General features: G+C 34.8%; 3 pseudogenes; all 3 read right to left on the bottom strand.

Annotated features, from left to right (window-relative positions):
- Window positions 1–251: 251 nt before the first annotated feature.
- On the bottom strand, window positions 252–4,020 carry LOC120212068 (annotated as a pseudogene).
- On the bottom strand, window positions 3,471–19,688 carry LOC120212089 (annotated as a pseudogene).
- Window positions 5,984–14,732, bottom strand: LOC120212067 (annotated as a pseudogene).
- Window positions 19,689–20,513: the final 825 nt, after the last annotated feature.

Raw genomic sequence — 20,513 nt, 5'->3', positions numbered from 1 at the left:
TGAATTAGATTGCAGAAGCATGCAACAATTGCGTAAATATAAGACATTTTCTTTACAATAAGAGGTAATAACATAAGCTTTTAAAGGATAAAAACATGGAACTAATGAAATACATCATATAGAGATGTCAAAATCATATGCATGAGATAGTTGTGAAGTGGGAATAAAAAATCAATGATGATAAAGTTGGTAATTTTACTTTATTTTGAGAACCCAAAGTTCATAAACTTCTCACCAGCAAAAATAGTGTACTACACCTTCACAGCATGTCGTATGGTGATGTAACTTTTCGACTGCAGCAGTTTGGTGTTGTATTCATGGAAAAACTGTAAGAATTTAACATTTTCATAAGATATTTAAATGGTTCTTTCCATCTTTATGTTATACTGTATGAAACATAACATTTTCATCAGAGATTTAAATGGTTCTTTCCAGCTTCTGAACATGTTCTTATATTACTCATTATAATTATACATGGATATATACTTATATATGTGTGTATGGAATCGTGCACTTTACCCAGTCATAATTTGCAGAAAGGAATTCAGCCATAGTGGATTTATGCCTTGTCAAAAGCTCCTGCACATATGTTTTTGTGTGTCACTCAGGAGTTCATGCTTATGTTTTTTTTCGCACAAACTAAAACACACACAAAAGAAAAAGAAGAAAATTGTACTCAACTTTAAAAGTGGCTTGAACATCTGATGCTATATAAAAATTTGGATTCTGCAGATACTAAAAGAACTTCTTCATATGGTCTGATTCCAAGACGTACCTGTAAAATCAACCCACCAAAATCATCAATTTTAAGATTATTTTCCCTCAATATACTGAGGGAATTATGAGCACTATAATTATATATGCAACTAAACAGCCATGGGTTAAAATTCTATAGTCTGTGATACGTTGCCTGGTCTCAATTGTGAGTGTCGGGCATTGTTCGATCCTTTTAATTCTTAGCAGATAATGGATTATGAAAGAATTGACAACAAATCAGTATTGAAGAGCATAATTAATCGTGCTAATTGATATGTTTGATCTTCGTCACCACAAATTCTGCTCAAGTTTCTGACATAACATTTCGGTTTAATTACTAAAAGTAACCATTTGGTGAAGTATTTTGTCAAACACTTTGAAAACAAATCACACATTAACCATTTTTTATGTTTTTACCTAGCAACATTCTGATGGCGGATGCACTCCTTTAAGATTTATTCATACAATCATTAAGTTTTTTCATGTATTTTGATGCTGAATATACATCGAAAACGAATATTTCAAGAGAAAAAAAATCTTACCCAGGTAACATAGTATCCATGATATACAAGTTATTTCCCAGATACTCGAAAACAATTAAATTTCAATTCACCTTTTGTCTTAGTAGATTCGCAATCACATGGTAACATTTTGACGGGCCTGCAAATCTAATCAAGATCATACACTCGATAATTAAAAAGAACTAAATAAAAGTGTTTCATATTCAACAGTTCTTACATATCTAAATGCTTACCCCATAACGAAGAATCGGATAACGGAAATCATCCAAAAAAATAAAACATTCTCTGCTCGTTTCTTTTTACGGGTCTCATTGTTACCGAGGACAAAAAGAAGAAGCTTGTTCAGGGACTGCACCATCTCTACTAATGTCCGAGGTTTAGTTTTGAACAACCCCTTTATTTTTTCCCTGAACCCTTAATCCCTTTATCCCTCTAACAACTAAGTGTTAGTATCTCATATTGTTGTGCTTTTCAAGGCAATGGAGGATGTATGGTTGTTAGGGTTTCATTGAGAGGAGGATGGTTAGATATCGAAGATGATGCCAAGGAAATAAAAAAGGGTTTAGAGGCATTTGTATAAAAATGCCACTAAAATAAGAGTCAATAGCGGCGTTTTTATAAAAAAAGCCGCTAAAGTATGAGTCTTCAGCGGCATTTATATAAAAACGCCACTAAAACAAGAGTCAATAGTGGCGTTTGTATAAAAACACCAATAAAACACGAGTCTTTAGCGACATTTGTATAAAAACACCACTAAATCACGAGTCTATAGCTACGTTTGTAAAAAAAGCCACTAAAGTACGAGTCTATAGCGACATTTGTATAAAAACGCCACTAAAGTACAAGTCTATAACGGCGTTTGTATAAAAACGCCACTAAAATGCTCGTCTATAGCGGCGTTTTTAAAAACACCGCTAAAGTACTACTCTGTCACAGCGTTTGTTGAAAAAACGCCACTATATGTGAACATATTACGGCGTTTCGCCGCTAAAGTACTACTCTATCACGCCGGTTTGTATAAAAACGCCGCTAAAGTACTGCTCTATCGCACAAAACGCCGCTAAAGTTACCATTTTGTGGCGTTTGGAATGTAAACGCCGCTATATGTTTAAAGTTAGTAGCGTTTACTCTAAAAACGCCGTTGTAGAACAATTTTGATGTAGTAAAGGAAATGAACATTATCTTTCTAAGAAAGGACATGAGTAACAACTTGATTATGTGTGTCTAATTCTGTATGTTGATTATTGTCATAATTGATCCAATTGAATTTATCTAACTTATATAGTATAATAGAGTAATTATGTATCATTAAGTTTTGTAGAGCTCAATATTTGAAATTATCTCTTCATGCGAAGGTTAATGATTTTCTTCAGCTAGGGATAAGACAACGCTACCTTCAAGAGAAATCTAAGCCTAATCTTTCAAAGCACAGTACTTGATTATCATTAGGGGACATGCATATAGTAAGACCCTCAATTGTCTTGTCCTTGGTTTTTAAAACATTTAGAGCTCTAGATTTTTATCATTAGAGAATTGTAATTTGAGTTTTTTTAAAAAAAAATAGGTGAAAATATCATTTATAATAATTTTGGATACACATTAAGAACAATTATAAATAAAATATAACATCAGACGACTAGTGACAGTCTAATGAACAAAAACGTAAATTACTGACACAAGGACATATAAATACGGATCATTCTAACATCTCTAAACAACAAACTTAAAGGGGAAGAACCTGGTCGAGACGTTTCTCTGCCCTACGACGGAGAGTGCAAATAGTACACCCCAAACGGTGTAAATAGTCTCGAAAAAGTAAGTGTCTATCCTCCTTGAATCAAATGAAACACCAAATTGTAGAGTCGCCACCAATATTTTAATTTGGTGAGATTGGTCACCAAAATGTCATATTATTTTAATAAAAAATCCTAAGAATAATATTAAAATAATACAACTCGGGTCTGCTTACAAAAAAAATGAGTTCGGGAGTCGGTTACGTCTGGGGAATGATTAGCACCCCAAAACGCCCAAAATTGATACCGATATTTATTAATTAGATGTCTTTGCAATCAATGATAAATTTATATTTAATTTTAGACAAATAAATTAAAATAAAGAACTTATTTAATAGTATTTAATATTAATATTAATATTAATATTAATAATCCTATTATAATATTGAACATTAGAATTATATAGATTAACTTATAAAATTATATAAATTAATAATCCTAATATAAGATATAAATATTAATAATTAATTCTATAGTCATGATTAATGATTAAAATAGAAAATATTAAAATTAATTACCATAATGCAAAATAATATTAAAATAGTGTACTAATAATAATTTACCCTAAATTATTATATAGGTCGAAGTGTAAATTATTAAAGATATTAAGGACTAAATATGGTATTTATCATAAAATATATACATATGCAGCAATGATCAAAACATAAATAAATAAATAAAATTAAAAGACAAAATTAAAAAGCATAAAACATGCTTTCAGTGACTAAATTGAATGTTTACAAAATTACAGGATCACAGATACAATTTTCCCTACCTAGAATTACACCCAGGTCCCTCCCCAAAACGACATCGTTCGAGGAGGGGTATAAATAGGCCTCATTAGGCCTTAAGAGGCTTAAAGTCTCATTTCTCCTTCTCTGCTTCTCTCGCTTCTCACTAGAATTCCCTCACAGGAGGGAATTCATCCCCAATCGGCAGTCGATCGCCATCATCGACTACCACCCATGGTGGCCGGATATCAACAAAATACACCAAAACAAAGCTCTCTTTCCCCTGAACCTAGATCTGACCTTGTTTTCTTTCAAAAACGATCATATATCAGTATATCTACAAAGTTTACCTTAGAAATTGGTTTCTCCGGTGGTGCTATTTGCTTCTATTGATGGCCGAATCTTCGAGGGTAAGACTCTTTTCTATCTTTTCTCTATTCTATTGGTTTTGTTGTTGTATATTGGGTACTGCTTTCTTGCTTGCTCCGTTATTGTTTGCAGGGTCGCCTTATATAGGCCTCGAAGATCAGTGTAATGATGATAAGATCCGGTGAGTCACCGAACCTACGATGGTGACTCACCCTAGACCAGTGTGTTGTGCGGTCTGTGTTCATCTTCTGGAACCTTCGTGATAGCTCTGGAGAGGCGGCAATCGTCGTGGCAGCGCTGGATTAGAGCCCTGGAGGTGGTGGCCGTAATAGACCCTAGGGTGGTAATGATACCCTAGGGTTTCTGCTAGTGCCTTGTGGACCCTTGGATTTGCCTATGATCATGCGGTGGAGATGAGCTACGACGTTGGAAAAGATGGGGAAACCCTAGTTGCTGATGGGTCTTCTCGTGTGGGCCTGCTGGAATTAGACCTGGACCGATTGTTGGGCATGGGTCTAATCTGTTGGGCTTAAGTCTGAATCAGGCTCGTTGTAATCGAGCATGTGTGCCTTGCTTTGTAATCGGGCCTGTGTGCCTTGCTTTGTAACCGGGCCTTCGGGCTTTGTAATAATAAAATTAATATTATTATATATAAACGTATATAAAATAAACGTCACTCGGACGAAAACTACTGTCGACACCTGGAAAGTATCACAAGTAGACGGATGAAAAACTAAACTTTCCATTAATCGCAATCTTATCCTACCATCACAAAAAGAACTGAGGGAGAACAAAGAACAAACCCTTGAAAAGAAGCCATGGTCTATACAAAAGAAAACAAGACCAAAGGATGGCATCGCAAGAAAATCGAGATAAAAAAACCAAGTAAACAATTGAATATTCAATCCACGCAATAAACTTATGACAGACGAAGAGATCAATACCTACTCAGACAAACATAAAAAGAAAACCAATGAAAGAAACCTGAACTGAAAATTTAAAAGCCTAAATAACTATGATACCTTCTATCAGAGAAAAAGTCAAAACAATATATTATCATAAATATATTAAAATATAACTAAATAAAAAAAACTAAACAATTGACTGAAAAATAAAAAAGAACAAAGTAGTGGCCGGGCAAAGCCACCACCACTGTTGTCCTCGATCGGTGCCAAAAACTGGTGGTAACTTCCCAAATGCAAAATAATTGTTACAAGGAAATAATATTTTAAATTTATTAAGATAATATTTAAAATTAACTGCTACAGAGAAAATTAATATTTTAAAATTACTTTGTAATTCGATTTTAAATAAGTATAAATTTAATGGATTAAAAGTGTGAAATATTAATTATCCTTATTGTTGATCGCTTCAGTGGATGGAGTAGTATACTTGATTCTCTGAATCTTTGAGTTCAAGTTTAGAATGTTATAGGATGACTTTTCATGCATACCAAAGTCAATTTTATGAATCTTATTCTCTTTTGCATGTATATTTGTCTTGTCTATAGATAGAATCTTAACCTCTTTTGTGATATATATATATATATATAGCAGCTGGAAACTTGCAAAGAATTCAATTATTTATCTATATTTTTTATGGAATATTAATATACATAGAAGTCCGAAAATAGCATTACACTCCTTAAAAAACCATAAAATGACAGCAAAGATAGCCAAAATACATGCATGCGTAAATAAATAAAATTATTTATTTATTATTTATTTGATCACTAAGGCCGATGAATGAAAATGGCTGCTGGCACTGTTCTTAAATTCACAAGCCGTGAAAGAACCTGCTGTTGACTCCCGCCCTATAAATTGCAGCTCAGATGCAGTGGCAGTAACGGTGATCTGAGTGTTGGCAGGTTCAAACAACACATCTCCTCCGGTAACAATGCCTTCCCAAGATCCCATTTTAAATGTTCCTTCCCCTGCAAAGGCCAGGAAGATTGAAGGGCCCGGGACGGCCGGAAAAATCCCGATGACCCTTTCTGAAGAACGCAACGGTCTACTTCGAACTCGTCGAACGGTGGGAGGTACCTTGTTATGTAATGGCTCAATGGAAGTCCCGAAAGGATTTCAGGATAACCCTAAAACACAAATCATAAGCAGCAATTATAATTGTTTAAGAAAACCAAGAGTTGGAATTATGTATGTATGTATGTACCTGGTTATAGGTGAGCATGGAACAAAGGGTTTGAACATCACGATGCTTGGGAGTAAGACCAGCATGCATTCGATGCAGTCGCCACTTAAATAAGTGTGAGGCTCATTGGCCGCCAGATACAATACTTCCCCCGGCTTCAGTTTCATGTAATTCAAGAACAACGCCGATAACACTCCGATGTCTCCCGGGTATTGCTTTTCCAACTCCAACACCAACACTTCTTTCTCCCTCAGACTCCTCACCTGATCCAAAAACATAAACTCATTTCCATATTTAAGTTCTGAGCTTCTCAATTACTACTGACCTGACTTTCTAGGAGCAGCCAAGTCTTAAGTTTGGATATAGCTTTGGTAGTCATCTCCTTGCTGGCGGACATAAGCTGCGTCAAAACAGAGCGCAGAGTAGATTTAAGTTTGGCGGCGCCATCTTCATCTGCCTCCTCAATATCCATCACTTGCTTTGCTGATGCACCACCAACCAGCTGTACAATCTCAAGGAACATCTTCAAGTACTTGCTTAAGTTCCTTAATAAACCAAATACATAAATAAGAATTAAATTACTCGAATTTTAATATGGATTTCAAATTTTAATTTAATTTAAAACTAAGAGGATACAATATAAAAGGATATGAGACGAGAACACTACGATGACTCATTTTATATGTTTTTATATATATACGTCTATAATACTAATGTTTTATATATATATATATATATATATTTTTATTTTATAAATTTTTTATTTATTATTTTCTTTTTAAAAATAAACATTATCTAAAATACCTATCTATATTAAATTTATAATTTGGATTCAATTATCAACCTTTTTTTCAAAACGAATAAGTTTTAACCTTTTTTTTTAATTTTCACTTCATTATTTACCTTATTTTACTTATTTTATTATCTTTTCTTTACTTCTCATTTTACCAAATATTTCAAACTCTTCCATTCTCTCATTTTTACTTTTTCCTTTTAATTTCTTTTCTTTATTCTTCCCTTCTCATAAGGTTTAAATTAACTGAGTTTAAGTGAAAAGTTTGTATTTCTGTTCATTTATTTATTATTCTTGAAGGTATTTATATTTTGTTTGTAATTATTTAAAATTTTAATTTCATATTTATTTATTTATTTATTTTTGAAAGCATTCGTGATCCGTTCACATAGCGTTCGTGAATATTTTTGTTTAATGTTAACAAACATATTTGTTTATATATTCACCACCATGATCATATATTTATTTTTATTCTTTTATTTGCAAATCAAAGAAAAATGGTAAATTACACTATTAGTCCTTTAAGTTCTTTAGGGCTCACATTTTGAACTATAAAATTTATCTTAGGTTCAATTTAAACTCTACATTCATCAATATTTAAAATATAAAAAGAAATAAAAGGAGGAGGAACCAGGTAAATGGGCCAATAAACAAGTTTTTAAATGAACTTGTTTTTTAACATAAATGAACTGAACACACATCTTTTGTGTTCGTTTGTTTATTAAACGAGCATAATTTTGTTTATACCCATTTATTTAACTTAATAAACAAACGTTCTACAAACAATTCACGAAAAATTCCAAATATTTTGTTCATTTACACTCCTATGTTATCACCCAATTAGCAAGAGTTCAGGGATTCCGACCCATATCCTTATCCTTATTGTTTCGACATAGGTGCAACTCTCATTTTGATGAGTTAGAGTAGCAAAGTTTAAAACGTATAATTGAGGTAAAGAAATAAGGAATACCTGGAGGGAAATGAAGCCACAAAGTGCGGTGAAGTGAGTTATAGCCAAAGCCATCTCAGGCTTGTGATTATCATCTTTATCAGTGTTTTGAAAACCGGACCGGACCGGCCGGTTCAACCGGGAACTACTGCCTAGTCCGGTTCAATTTACACCGGTTGAATTGTTATTAGTGAACCGGTCAGAACCGCTGAACTGTTCAAACCGGACCGACTGAAAATCGAAAAAAACCACCAATTTTATTTTATTTTTTTAAAAATTAAACCAAACGACATCGTTTGTTAAACGAGTCAAGTCCAACTCGAGTATTGCTGAGCTCGACTCAAACTTGAAAACTTTAAAAGTAAGCTCAACTCGACTCAAACTCACGAGCTAAAAATTATCAAGTTCAACTCGAACTCGAAATATAATATTGAAACTTGAACTCGAAAAGGCTTGAACTCAAAAAAATTTAGAAGCTCGATTGAAGCCTAAAATTCGAGCTTAATTGAAGTGAAAGAATAGTTCACTCAATGCTCACCAAAAGGCTCCATAATTTTGAATGTCAAATTACCTATATTATTTATAGAAGTTAGTTGAGATGCTCTTCTATATTTCTTAGCCATGTAAGATTGTTTTGTTCTCATATTTTTACTCTTTAAACTTTTGAGATGCTCTTCTATCTTTCTTAGTCATGTGGGATTGTTTTTAAAAAAAAAATTAAACCAAACAATATAATTTTGTTATGATTTTTTTAACCTCAAATTTATTTTTTGATTTAGTTATATAATTATATTTATTATTTAATATATTTTACCTTAAATATTATGTTGTAGTTAATTTGAATCATTTTGTTTCACTTGATTTTATGGTTTTTAACTTATATATGTTATGACTTGCTTTGAATATGACTTGTGATATAAAAAATTATTTTTTTATTAAATATTTTTGGTATTTTTATTTAATTTTTTAAATAATTATGACGTTGTCCGGTTATTCCGATCAGTCAAACCAGTTCGATCGGTTGAACCAATGAATCGATAGCATGATCGATTCACTAACCGATCCGGTTCTAAAAACCATGATCTTTATAAACATCCGGCTTCATCTTGTGCAATTCTTTTGCCATTTCTTTATCGGGATGCGCCTGTATTGACAGTGCTTTCCCCACTGACAATACCTATTTTACCCCCCCCCCCCACATACATACGCTTATATTAGACTACTTCATTAATGTTGTCTTCAATTGAGAATTAATTTAATTTTAAACTAATCGAAACTCAACGTCATATTTCGAGCTAACAAACAAAAAGAAAGCAGAAAAAAAAAGGGAAGAGAATTGAACAAACCTTGAACAAGAAAGGAAGACGAGACCCCCATGTCTCTAAAACATTGACACCAAGCACATTGGGGTTATTCTCTATCCACTCATTCAATCCCAAACCCACATTTTGTTCATCATCCTCAACCAAAACACTAGGCCCCGATTCATGGGTCCCCATCCATAACTCCGCATAAGGCTTGTTTGGGTCTATCTCGTCCCCCGAATTCAAAACCATGAGCCTCGACTGTTGAAAAGTCAAATTCTTTGGCTATTAGCAGCCGGCGGCTATCTTTTTCAAATTGAGCTGCTAAAATGGTTGAAAATTAGCAAGGTACAACTACACATTTAGTCATTATATTTTAGGGTATTTATAAATTAGTCCTTAAGTTTCAACTATAAATACTCTAGCTCATTTAGCTTCAAAACCATCCCAAAGCATTCTAGCTTTCTTCCAAATACTAGAGAATTTAGAGAGTTTCTTGAGAATTGTTTTCTCATTTTTATCAAGAGAGAATTATCATTGTTTTCTCCTTGGTAGATCGAGAGATGTTGTAATTCCTATTTTCTCATAGTGAAATTCTTCTACCGTTGCCCGTGGTTTTTACCCTAAATTTTTAGGGATTTTCCACGTAAATTTTGTATCTCTTTTATCTTCATTTTTATTTTCTCAAATTATCAGTTGCGATTTTGCTCTATCCGATAGTCGTCTTCCGCAACAATTGGTATCCGAGCTAGATTAGAGTGTGTAATATCTGCTTATTGTCTTTGTGGTTGCCACCAAAAGGTGGATCCTCCAACATAAGAAAATAAGAAGTTATTACCAATTCTTTGAAGGTTCCAGAGAACTATTCACGATAGTGAAATAGTGGGAGCTATCCGTAAAAGAAGCTATGGCAACGAAATTTGATATTGAAAAATTCAATGGGAGAAATTTCTCAATGTGGAAATTGAAGATGAAGGCCATCCTAAGGAAAGACGGGTGTCTAGCGGCTATCAATGAAAGGCCGGTGGATTTCGCAGATGACATCAAATGGAACGAGATGGACGGGAATGCTATGGCAAACTTTCATCTAGCATTAGCAGATGAAGTATTGTCAAACATCGAGGAGAAGAAGACAGCTAAGGAGATATGGGATCATCTCACCAAATTGTACGAGGCCACATCGCTGCACAATAAAATTTTCCTTAAGAGGAAATTGTACACTCTCCGTATGCCATAATCTACTTCAGTGACGGAGCACTTAAATACACTGAACACCTTATTTTCTCAGCTTACATCCTTAAGCTGTAAAATAGGAGAACAAGAACGTGCTGAACTTCTACTTCAAAGTCTACCGGATTCGTACGATTAACTCATCATCAACTTGACAAACAGTAATGTCACCAGTATAGTCTTCGATGACGTTGCAGCTGCTGTTCTACAAGAAGAAAATCGGCGCAAGAACAAGGAAGACAAATAAGTAAATCTGCAACAAGCAGAAGCGTTGACAACGATGAGAGGGAGATCAACAGAACTTGGCCAAAGCAGCAGTCACAAACATGGTAGATCAAAGTCGAGGAGCAAGAAGAATTTAAAGTGCTACAACTGTGAAAAGAATGGTCACTTGAAGAATTATTGTTGGAGTCTAAATAAAAACTCTAATCCACAAGACAATACCGCAAACACTTCAGATGATGGAGATGTTCTATGCTGTGAAGCATCAACCAGCGTGGAAGGCAGAAAAAGATTTGCAGATATATGGCTCATTGGTTCGGGAGCGACATATCACATGACCTCAAGAAGAGAATGGTTCCATCATTATGAACCTGTCTCAGGAGGATCTGTGTATAGTTGCAATGATCATGCTTTAGAGATCGTTGGTGTGGGAACCATCAAATTAAAGATATATGATGGAACAATTAAAGTTGTTCGAGATGTGCGGCACGTGAAAGGCCTGAAGAAAAATTTATTATCCTACGGATTGTTAGATAATAATGCTAGCAAGATTGAAACACGAAAATGAATCATGAAGGTGTTCCGTGGAGCACTTGTGGTGCTGAAAGTTGAAAAGATAGCTGCAAACTTGTACATGCTGAAGGGAGAGACATTGCTAGAAGCAGAAGCCTCTGTTGCCTCATGTAGTTCAGATTCTGCAATGTTATGGCATAAGAAACTTGGACACATGTCAGAACAAGGAATGAAAGTCCTTGTGGAGCAAAAGCTACTTCCAGGCTTAACAAATGTATCACTTACTTTGTGTGAGCATTGTATAACAAGTAAGCAGCACCGGTTGAAATTCAACACATCAAATTCTAGAGGCAAAAGTGTTCTAGAATTGGTTCACTCTGACGTATGGTAAGCACCAGTAACATCCCTAGGTGGAGCAAAATACTTTGTCTCATTTATTGATGACTACTCCAGGAGATGTTGGGTGCACCCTATTAAGAAAAAGTCAGACATGTTTTCAACTTTCAAAAACTTCAAAGCGCGGGTGAAACTTGATTCTGGAAATAAGATCAACTGTTTCAGAACAGATAATGGAGGAGAATACACAAGCGAAGAATTTGATGACTTTTACAGGAAAGAAGGCATCAAAAGACAGTTCACAGTGGTGAACACTCCTCAACAAAATGGAGTGGCAGAGCGGATGAACATAACCTTGTTAGAAAGAAAAAGAGCAATGTTGAGGGATGCAGACCTAGAAAAATCATTCTGGGCAGAAGCAGTCAATACCGCCTGTTATTTGGTGAATCGAGCTCCATCAACTGCAATAGAGCTGAAGACACCAATGGAGATGTGGACTGGAAAACCAGCTGATTATTCAAACCTCCATATATTTGGAAGTATAATGTACGTGATGTACAACTCCCAAGAAATTTCAAAGTTGGATCCAAAATCCAGGAAATGCAAATTCTTGGGGTATGCTGATGGAGTAAAGGGGTATCGCTTGTGGGATCCCACTGCCCGCAAAGTGATCTTTAGTAGAGATGTTATCTTTGTAGAAGATAAACTACAAAGAAAAGAAGATGATGATAGCGCTGAAAAGTCAGAGACTACTCAGATACATGTGGAAAAAGAGTTTGAAGAAGGAGATTCTTCTGAAGCAGAACCAGCACATGATGAACAAGAACCAGAGAGTTCTGAAGCTCCAACAACTCGTCAATCAGATCGTGTGAGAAGACGTCCCAATTGGCACTCAGATTATGCTAAAGAAGGTAATATTGCATACTACCTTTTAACAGAGGACGGTGAGCCATCAACATACCAGGAGGCAATAAACAGCTCAGATGCTTCACTGTGGATGATGGCGATGCAAGAAGAAATTGAAGCCCTTCATAAAAATAATACATGGGACCTTGTGCCACTACCACAAGGAATGAAGCCAATTGGTAACAAATGGGTCTTCAAAATCAAGCGAAATGGTGACGATCAAGTTGAGAGGTATCGTGCAAGACTGGTGGTCAAAGGATATGCTCAAAAAGAAGGTATTGATTTCAATGAAATATTTTCTCCTATGGTTCGACTAACAACAGTTCGAGTAGTCATGGGAATGTGTGCTACATTGAACTTACATCTAGAGCAGCTAGATGTTAAAACAACTTTTCTTCATGGAAATCTTGAAGAAGAGATTTACATGCTCCAACCTGAAGGTTTTGAAGAAAAAGAAAAGAAGAACTTGGTTTGCAGGTTGAGCAAATCTCTGTACGGTCTAAAGCAGGCGCCGAGGTGTTAGTATAAGAGATTTGATTCATTCATTATGTGCCTTGGATACAACAGACTTAATGCAGACTCTTGTGCTTATTTCAAGAGGTCTGGTGATAACAATTTTGTTATATTACTGTTGTATGTGGATTACATGTTGGTTGCAGGACCCAACAAAGATCATATTGAAGAATTGAAGGCACAACTGGCTAGGGAATTTGATATGAAGGACTTGGGATCAGCAAACAAGATTCTAGGGATGCAAATTCACCGAGACAGAAGTAATAGGAAGATTTGGCTTTCACAAAAGAATTACTTGAAGAAGATCTTGTCACGATTCAGCATGCAAGATTGTAAGCCAATTTCTACCCCTCTTCCTATTAACTTCAAATTATCCTCCAGTATGAGTCCTAGCAGTGAAGAAGAGAGGATGAAGATGTCTCGAGTACCGTATGCATCAGCAGTGGGAAGTTTAATGTTCGCTATGATATGCACAAGACCAGACATTGTACAAGCAGTGGGAGTGGTTAGTCGATACATGGCGAATCCAGGAAAAGAGCATTGGAATACAGTAAAGAGGATCCTGAGATACATCAAAGGGACCTCAAATGTTGCATTATGTTACAGAGAATCAAACTTACTAATCAATGAGTATGTAGATTCTGACTATACAGGGGACTTGGATAAAAGCAAATCTACTACAGGATATGTGTTTAAAGTTGCTGGTGGAGCTGTAAGCTGGGTTTCAAAATTGCAGTCAGTTGTGGCTACATCCACAACAGAAGCATAATATGTAGCAGCTACACAAGCCAGTAAAGAAGCAATATGGTTGAAGATGCTATTGGAGGAGCTTGGGCACAATCAAGAGTATGTCTCTCTGTTTGATGACAGTCAAAGCGCCTTGCATCTAGCAAGGAATCTAGCATTTCATTCAAGAACAAAGCACATACGAGTTCAGTACCATTTCATTCGTGAAAAGGTGGAAGAAGGAACGATAGATATGCAGAAGATATATACCAAAGACAACATAGCAGATTTCATGACTAAGGCGATCAACGCTGATAAATTTACTTGGTGTCGATCCTCTTGTGGTCTGTCAGAAACGTAAGCAACATGAAGGTATAATGTAGAAAGAATGGTGTGAAGATATGATTGTTCCAATCAAATCTTCAAGTGGGAGATTGTTGAAAAGTCAAATTCTTTGGCTATTAGCAGCCGACGACTATCTTTTCCAAATTTGGCTGCTAAAATGGTTGAAAATTAGCAAGGTACAACTACACATTTAGTCATTGTATTTTAAGGTATTTACAAATTAGTCCTTAAGTTTCAACTATAAATACTCTAGCTCATTTAGCTTCAAAACCATCCTAAAGCATTCTAGCTTTCTTCCAAATACTAGAGAATTTAGAGAGTTTCTTGAGAGTTGTTTTCTCCTTTTTATCAAGAGAGAATTATCATTGTTTTCTCCTTGGTAGATCGAGAGAGGTTGTAATTCATATTTTCTCATAGTGAAATTCTTCTACCGTTGCACGTGGTTTTTACCCTAAATTTTTAGGGGTTTTCCACGTAAATTTTGTGTCTATTTTATCTTCATTTTTATTTTCTCAAATTATCAGTTGCGATTTTGCTCTATCCGATAGCCGTCTTCCGCAACATCGACACCTCCGCCTCCGCCTCCGCCCCATTCCTTCCCCACTCATAGTTTTGAACCCATGCTCTCAGCCTCCTCAACCTCCTCAACCTCGGATCAACATTAGCTTTCGCCATTGTCGAAGCCAAAAAAATAAAATGAAATAAAGGACAACGGTGAGGATTAAGGGAATTGGGAGTGTTTGGTGGTGTTTAAAATACAAATCCAGATAACATGCGTGGTTGTGGACGAAATTGTCAATAGTAAACCGTTTGGAGAGGTCGAAATATCAGGATTAAAAGATAGGGTGGGAAGAGGAAACCAGTTGGAAAGAAATGCAATATATCGGGGACCAAGTTTTGATAGTTGAAAACGAGAGGGTTTAAGCTAGCAATATCCGGATATTACTAGTCATGGAGATGTGATGGGAAGAATAAGAGGTGGGGTCTCTCTACCATCACTTCCTTGTTTTATTTGCATTTTTCTTTATTTCCTTGTCTCCCCACGAAATTTCCATGTCCCTTTTCTTGTTTTTTATATACATTAAACAAGAATCTCATTTAGGAAAATAATATGAAAAATAAGATTTATCTAATTGATATGAGATTTATCTAATTGATATGAGATTTATCTAATTGATATGAGATTTATCTCATTAATGTGAGACAACTTTTACATTAGTGAGACATTGGTTTCTATAAATATTTAATATATCTTTTTTATATTTTTTTTATTATTGGAGCTAAAGCCTATACAAACGTATTACTATCTGGTTTGATGTTATTTTTCGTAATAATATATACTTTTTCATTTCGAATATACAAAGTTTGAAAGAGTGTGTTAGTTTTGAGGATAATATATACCTTTAAGATTACATCAATTCGGACGAAATTGCTTCTATGACCATAATTTCTACCATAATATAATAAATCATTCTAATTTCACTATTTATTTTATTATTACTTATCAGTGAATGCTAATATTATTATTTTGTAATAATATTATTTTCTAACAAGAAACGTAATTGTAATGTTTCGATCATATTAGAGTTTTGGGCTAAACTTACAACATTGGTGATGCTTCAATGTAAGTTGTAGGCTATCGTAGAGGAGAAGATACAAAAGGACAAGGTGGAATTACCAACGATCGAAGGTTCCCTTGTAACATTTCTAGCACTTTACCCATCGATGGTCGATCAGATGGGTTATTTTGAATGCACCAAAGGCCAACTATACTCAGCTTCTTTGTTACTTCTTCCTCCTCTTCAACAACGACCCCTCAAGATTCAAGCACATAGATTGATCAAGATGCCTATAAATCCATGTCGGAAAATATACTTCGCTGGTTCGAGACGCTTCAGCATCGATATTTTTTCTTCCTCCGATCATTTCAAGGATCATCATTCCATAGCTATACACATCAGATTTATAAGAAACTCCACCAAAGTTTCTGCAAAATACTTCTGGTGCAATATATCCGATCGTTCCTCTAGCGCATGCCATGGACACAACACTCTCCTTCGTTTCGCATAACTTCGACAATCCGAAGTCAGATATCTTGGGACAGAAGTTTTCGTCTAAAAGGATGTTATGCGGCTTTATGTCGAAGTGCAAGATCCTTGTGTTACAACCTTGATGCAAGTATTCGAGTCCTTTGGCGATGCCGAGTGCAATGTCGTACAAAGTTTTCCACTCTAATCGCCGTTGCTGACGACTTTGGTTATCCGATCCCTTGTTATAAATGAACTTGTCCAATGATCCGTTAGGCATGAATTCGTAGATCAACGTTCTCTTCGATCCCTCGAAACAAAAACCGAGTAAAGTCACTACATTAACATGAGAAGTTCTGCTAATGCTAGCAACTTCATTGATGAAATCCTCTCCATTTCCCTTGGATTCACTTAAGACCTTGACCGCCACGGAACGACCGTCGGATAACTTGCCTTTGTACACACTGCCGAATCCTCCTTGACCTAATTTATGGGTAAATTTATCTGTCATTTTCTTGACTTCTCCATAAGAATATCGCTTGGGAGCAAAGGAACCGAAATTTGTGATGAATGCCTCAATCGTAGTATTGTCTTTCATCTTTCCATGGAAGAAATGATTTGATAACGAGTCTCTTTTGAACCACAGGACTGATATAGTAGCAACAACACTTACACTGACAGCCAATCCTGTTATGACTGAAGATTAAATCGGTCAATTAACTTCATAAAAAACATCTAAGAAATTATTACTCTTTAAATCATTTAATAATTAAACTACACAAAAGAAATTATAAAACTTTTGTTAAATAAGATTATAGCTTTAGCCAAATAATTCAAACGAATTAAAATTTTGAGAAATGTAAGTGTCGAAAATTAATTTGAAATTTGGACCATTTGTTTTAGTGTGCTTAAAATTCCTCATTTCTACACTTTAAAAATTTCACGTACATTATAACAAATAATTTAATAAATATGACCATTAAATAAGTGTAAATCTCAAATTAATTTTTCAACACCTGCCCTTCTTTAAAAATTTCCTCATAAAAAAAACTAATCGTTTTCTTCGTGCTTCTCTCTTTTCCTTTTTTTTTCTTTACAATTTGTATCAATTTTATTGATCAATTCAACTTTTTTTTTCTTAATTTTTTTAACCGATGACGGCATCGATTTTAATGTTGATTGTCGCCTGCCGGTTATTTTTTTTTCTTTTACAATTTTTTAATAAGAATAATTATATTGTATGCCTTTATGACACATTTATCTCTGTCTTTGTGGCATGTTTTTCTTTGTTTTTTGATAGCTTACGATTTTTTGCCGTTGTTTTTGTTTATCTTTTTTCTCATTGTTGGATTTGACATCGCCACAACTGATCAAAATAGCACTTATTTGTTATCATGATGATCTTCCCTGTTTTGGACCCTTGGATTGATTTGGATACGCGTTTTGCGTTCGTAGATAGTTTTCTCACATCGTTTGACTCTGATTTACGATTTGTCGGTGGTCTTTCAATAGCTTCATCATCTTTTGTAGTTTGTTTACCGATGCAGTCAGATTTGTTCCTATCTCTATTTTATTTGAGTTTTTTGTTAAGTTTTTTAACATTTTCCTTCCTTAGTCCTTATGTGATCTAGGTGGTTAGTTTTTGTCTCAATGGTAATAAAAAAATATCATAATTATATTTTAGGTTTACGATTATGTTTGTAAATCTTTATTGTAATTTTTAATATTTTCTACTTTTAATAAAACTAGCAAATTTCTATAAAAAAAATCACTCATAATATTTCTAAATTTTGTTGTAAATATGGCACGTTAAATAGTTTCATACCTGTGATTGGATTCCATTGCAACTTTGAAGTGGAACTGGAACCTGTAAAATAAAACAGACAATATTTTTAAATTTATCAATTTAAAATACTAGTAATTGTATTTGTTTTGTTTGGATAAATACTTTTAGAAAGAAATTTTCAATATTGAAATTTGATAAAATAATTATAATTTAGAAATAATAATAATTTGATAAACACAAATAACTGTAGTAAAGAAGATTTAACGTTCATATTAAATAATTAAGAATGTTTAGAATAAATATTATTTTATAATTGATTTAATAAAAAATATATGATAAAGTATATAAATGATCCTCCAACTATATGATATTGTTTTATTAAGTCTTCAGATTATTAAAAGTTATAAAATAGTCTACCGAATATAAGATTGTTTTTTAAGTCCCTCGACTATTAAAAAGTTACAAAATAGTCATTTGACAATTCATTGTATTCCAAATTCGTCCTTTGACTATTATATCTCAGTCAACATGTTAACGTCAAACTCAAATTACCATCAATTTTTTAACGAAAAAGGACGAGTTGGAATGCAATGAATAGTTGGATGACTATTTTGTAACTTTTAATAGTCGGGAGAATTAAAAAAGGAATGCCCTATAGTCAAGAGACCATTTTATAACTTTTAATAGTTGAAATACTCAATAAAACTATACTCTATAGTTGAGGAACCATTTGTGTACTTTATCCAAAAATATAAAACCTAAATAGAAATTCATCCCTTAATTTATATTTTGTATTGTAGTTATAAGATTACCATGTCGATTTTGAGTAACGCGTCAGTTTAAATCTATTATTTTAAAACGAAAATAGTAACCATAATTCTAGAACAACTTATTTAGGTGTAAAAGTGGAAGGTGCGTACCTTGGCTATACGTGTTTCCACCATTTGTTGGGGTATACTTCTTCCATTTCACCTTGAACCCTTTTTTCAATGCCTCTGAAAGCAGGTGAGATTCGTTGTGAAACTGAAATCTTCCCCCGGAAGGATTGGCAATCGGAAAAGTAACACGAGCTGAACATCCATCTGCGCCGACAACATCTGTAGTTACGGAAACACTGTTGTATTTTGAATCATCGCAATGGAAGAGCCCAAGATTCGACGGGACTGAAGATGGGCAGTCATAAGACAGGGTAACATTGGTGGTATATCCAGGAGCAGGATCAAACAGCTCTGAATCCATAACGAAATCTCGGATTGGTGTTTGAAGTCTACAAAAGTCATGTTTGAACAAATCCTCCCTCACAATCGTTAGGGTTTGGCGTTCGCGGCTGATGTCCAGCACCTGATATTTTACACCAGCGATTTCAATGGTGGTAGTATCAGTAGCATCGTGACAGAGAAGCTCCAAACCAGGTAGCCCGCACTCTCGTCCTCGATTACCTCCGAAGAAAGGATATCCGACGGAGATTTTCCCACATTCGAACAATGCATCGTGGCAGTGTAGGTAAATTTCAGGATTGCTGTGTGAAACAGGAAAACCAGACATGAAGAACAATAGGGAAAACATAAGAGTAGGAAGAGACGATGAGAAAGAAAGGCAAGTCATTTTGTTTGTCAGAGCAGAGATGGAAGAAAGGTTTGATTGCCTCTGCTTTGCTTTGCTAAGCTCAGCTCAGCTCTTGTGGAATTTGAAGGAAACCGAAAGTGAAAAAAGAAGAAAGGGTAGAGAGAATTTGGAATAGAGAGCAGTTGAGTTGACTTAAAGAGACTTTGAGTGTGGTATATATTTTCCAAAGTCTGGGCCGTGTCGTGTCCGGCGAGTCACAGTTGCTATTAAATGTAAATGAGGACGGGAAGTGTTCGGAGTGTAGGGAGAAAAACGAAACAAAGGAAACTAAAGATGGAGACACTTAAACGCGCATTCAGCCATATGAAGTTGCATGGAACTTTCTCAAGGCTTGGAAAAACGTGGTGGGATGCAGGAGTCAACAAACAACGGTAGGGCTGTAAAATAATATGTTATCAGATTCTTCATTCTTTTGTAAAATACTAAGACGATCTTAGAATATAACCATATCCGACACTAACCAGAGTGTGAGCGACATGGATCACAAATAGTAAGACAGTGATCATAAATCATTTTATACATATATTTAATCATTGATTGGATTCCCATCCCTGACTGTTATAAATTTAGAGAGAGAATCCAACACGGATACTTCTTTGACTTATGATCACAGGTAAAAAGGTTGAAGCAATTAAAAAGGAGGCTAAATCAATATCAGAAACTGTTCACACATAAAAGAACTCCCAAGTCCTTTACTAGACTATATCATATGCAAATTCAAACATAAAACATACTACAAAAAAATAGTAAATGAAATAGTCCAGCTTCACATACATACACACACACACAGATATAGAAGCACCAAAGGAAACCAGAGATGACATAAAGCAAATTGCCGGTAATGCAGTTTCGCAGCCAAGTTTGGCAGATATGGGGAAGCGGATCCCAAAGCTTTGAAGGCAAAAGGCTTGCCAACACA

The sequence above is a fragment of the Hibiscus syriacus genome, unplaced genomic scaffold (genome assembly GCF_006381635.1).
Source record: "Hibiscus syriacus cultivar Baekdansim isolate YM2019G1 unplaced genomic scaffold, ASM638163v2 tig00109992_pilon, whole genome shotgun sequence".
In the NCBI taxonomy this organism is placed as follows: domain Eukaryota; kingdom Viridiplantae; phylum Streptophyta; class Magnoliopsida; order Malvales; family Malvaceae; genus Hibiscus; species Hibiscus syriacus.
This window is presented reverse-complemented; position numbering and strand designations above follow the sequence as displayed.